This window comes from Chenopodium album, chromosome 9 (assembly GCF_948465745.1).
Source record: "Chenopodium album chromosome 9, dcCheAlbu1.1, whole genome shotgun sequence".
In the NCBI taxonomy this organism is placed as follows: Eukaryota; Viridiplantae; Streptophyta; class Magnoliopsida; order Caryophyllales; family Amaranthaceae; genus Chenopodium; species Chenopodium album.
In genome coordinates, this window is record NC_137842.1 from 53,547,200 (window position 1) to 53,551,361 (window position 4,162).

Below are 4,162 nucleotides of genomic sequence, written 5' to 3' on the forward strand. Positions count from 1 at the left end.
ATGTCGTGATCATATTAGTCCACAAATCTTTTCTTGAAAACTGAGTGAGAATTACAAAACAAATGATTACTGTGTAATCCATTTGAGCACGGCCATGCATTTTCTGAATTCTCCCTCTTCAAGGGGCCATGACACATTCCTAATTAAATAGGTAGACTCAATCCAATCTTGTGGCAACCAAAGCTCCCACTCAATTTCAGAAATAACCGGGAAACACCCTTTATAATCTCCAGTTACGGGCAGACGTTTGAGTGTACTACAGCCATAACATCCATTGAATTAAATCAATGTTCCACTCATGTCAAAGGAATCCACTAATATATCCGGAAGCTCTATACTTGAACTTCAAAGTAGGTCTATAGTTCGATCATGCATCATTCATGCATATCCATGTGATTGACCGAGCTACTACGCTCCTATAGCCCATGAAACTGCGCTATCCAATCAATCTTACATGCTAGTACATTATTAGAAATCATTTATGTCCAATTTAATGATTCTGAACTAGGAACTTAAATAATACATGGATTTTGTTCACCTGTGGGGTTTCATTCACCAGGTCATCAACCTGATGAGCCCATCAATCCATAATTATTTTGGACATTTTATTTAATATTGAAAACCATCATTAAATAAGAGAAATAATAAAATTTCTGATTAAACATAATTCTGCAAATTGATGCATTTCTCATGTAATATGTTTTCTCAAAACATATACAACTTAAATTACACAACTTGCTTCAATCCTAGGACTTTAATATGACTCTCATATCTTAGTCCATGGAAGGGGCTTAGTGATTTCTCACTCATATTTAAACTTTGCAGAATACGACCTTCCGCAGGTCAATGATCTCATAATTGAGGTGATATTTCATATCCTTTTGTTTGGATTTGTGATGTGACTCTGGCTCCTTTGTTTTTGGGCAAAGGTGACCTGTTAGTCACATAACATTTTAATCCAAACTTACCCTCTAACTATCTTACTATAGTTTAATACACAAATTCTGACATTGAGTATGCAACAGTGCTCTGCTTTGAACTCTTCAAGCTCACTGTCCTTTTCCATCCAGACACAAATATGCATTTAGATCACCATCTAGAATCATCTTGCCTGTTTGGAAAACTTGCATTCGTGTAACCTTTTGACAACTTGCTTAAATTACTAGAATTCCTTTTAGTGCTTCTCAAGCACTCAAGGACTTTTCTTGGTAATTCTCTGTATGCTTATTCTGAATTTGCTTGAATTCTGCTACATATGCACGAGTCATATGCAACATCTTGTATTGTACTTTTCATGGCACATATAATGAATCCTTTTGCAGAAGCATAAGGTACATTATCCATACAACTCCACTCTATTAGCTTTTGAAGGCACTGAGTCTTACTGAGTGTATTACCATGAAACATGGGAAGATATCCTATGTTAGAGTCTTGCTTCATGAACCTGTCAAGGTCCTCATCAACATAAGTCTCTCGATTCATTCCAGCCATTCTTCAAGATTCACTTCATGGATTTTAATTCCCAATGTGTACTCAACATCTTCTAAGTCTATCATATTGAGACAATCTTTCTAATCACTGCTTGACTTATTCAAGCATTGATATATCATTTCATATGAACTGTATGTCAACTACATACTAGACTAAAAGACCAATTGCTCCCATTAAACTTCTTGTTTCTATAAGAATTCTTTCGTTCTACTAAGGAAATCAAACTGTTTGATTGCCTAATCAAAACGAATGTTCCAACTCCCTGATGCTTACTTCAATCCATAAATGAATTTATGAAGTTTGCAAAACTTTCCAGGAATTTCTGAATTTCAAAACTCTTAGGATGTATCATATACATTCTAACCATCAAGAACATTTCATGAAAGTGATTTTGATATCCATAACTAGAATAATCCGAATAGGCTTACCCAACTAATAGGTTTGACCCTATTTGTAAGACTATTATGGACCAACACATCTTTGCAAACATGGAGTCCATACTGGATTTCATGGTTTTAAGCCATTTCCTGAGTTGAAATTTATCCAAAGCTTGCTTGTAGGCCATGGATTCTAAACATTCCAATAGGAAAATTTTAGAATCCACCTTTTCTCAGAATTTCAACAAACTGTTTGTTTTGATCCCAAGTGACCTACGATAGGTATGAGCAACAATAGAATCATTCTCTTCAACTCTTTGAAGTCTTTAATTCTAGTGGGACGACAGAAGCCTCGCTAGTGGAATTAGCTTGCTTCGACACATGGTTTATCAAATTAGCTGATTTCATATGCCTTCGTCTCTGATGTAGTGTTATCCACATCCATTTGTTGCTCGTCTCGAATCTCATCGAGATCTAACTTTACTCCCACTTGGATTTGTAGGAAGACATTCTTTCTATAAAGACACTATCGCGAGCAACAAACACTTTGTTTCTACGCGATTGTAGGAATAATACCTCTTAGTTTCCATGAGAAGACCCATGAAGAACTACATTTCTGATTTAGGGTGTGTTATGTTGTCGTTGTAAACATTTTACATTGATTTCATAACCCTTAATCCTGTTAGAAAAGATAACTTTTGGAACATTTCCAAATCATAACTCTTATGACATCTTTTCTACTGCTTTGGTTAAGTTTCCTGTTTAGTGTATTCGCAATTGTTGTTGTTTTAATGCATATCCTCAAAACGATATTTGTAAATCATTAAATCTTGGATCGAACAATGGCAAGCAAAGTTTGATTTTCTTCATAAACATACAATTTAATTGTAATGTTTCAGGATTGTGAATTAATTCAACAATTCCCTTTAGATGATCATTCGTTTTTGAGCTAAATATTTATCACAACAATCATATTGTGGTGTTAAATTGTTTATCTCAAATTTATTTTACATTTCATTTGGAAATTTTGAACTTTTCAATTATTCCAAGCTTTACTTCATTAAGTAATTATCGAAATATTTACTTAAATCGTTAGTAAAAGCGATGAAATAGTTAAATCCCTTTGCTAGTTTTGAACTTATTGATTCACATACATCATATGTATGAGTACCAAAATGTCATTCTAGCTTCTTTTACCCTTTCTACTAAAAGGCAACTTGGTAATCTTAACTTATCAAGCATGACTACTAATTATCAAGTGATTCATAATCATATAAGAATGAGAGTCCATCCAAAACTTTGGATGTGCAAATGGTTTATGTGACTCAACCTTACTTTGTTATAAGTAAGTGTACTTCAAATCATCTAAATTATTTTGTGATCTACTTATATCAATGTCATAAAACAAAATTAACTCATATCTAGCAAAATGAAAACAATTTATTACCTTGGTCATGGATCAACACTTGTCCAAGCCAAGTAAACCAAATTCAGTATTCAAAACAAGAAAACCGAAATATTGTCTCATCAAAACTGGAAACTGTTCTAAAATCATGATAAACTAATCAAAATTTAAAACTATGAAGCTATCTCTGGCCACTCAAATACTTCTAGTGAACCTTTAAGCTCCATTTCCATGCTAGCTTCACTTATTTGCAGTTCCTGCGCAACATCACTATGTTAAGCACTGCAACTTGGTATCATATACCTAAGTGAAAGTTAAATGTTTATAACATTATACTTGAGGTTGATGCTCCATTCTTCTTGAGGAAGTCATGGTATTTCTGGCAATTTCGCTTCCAATGCCCCTTCTTCTTGCAGTAAAAGCATTCACTTTCACTTGCAGCCTTGGGCTTTGGAGTCGTCTTAGGCTTTTCAGGAGCCTTGGCAACTTGCTTGCCCTTGCTCTTGGCACTAGCCTTTTGCCCCTTCTTCTTGAACCCCTTTCCCTTTTGAATCATAAGAACTTCCTTCTTAGGTTCCTTAGGGATTTGTTTCTCAGCACTAACCAACATTGCATGCAATTGATTCATAGTCTTTGCAGTGGCAGTCATGTTAAAATTCATGATAAACTGGTTAAAACTTTCTGGTAGTGAATGGAGAATGATGTCTGTTGCCAAATCATCACTGTATGGGTGCCCCAGTTTTTCCATACTTTGAATTAGGCCGATCATTTTGAAAACATGATCATGAACTGTGGCTCCCTTCTCCATTCTACAATCCAGAATTTCACGATGGAGCTCATACCTTTCAACTCTAGCTTGTTTCTTAAACAAAGCTTTGAGTTCTTGCAT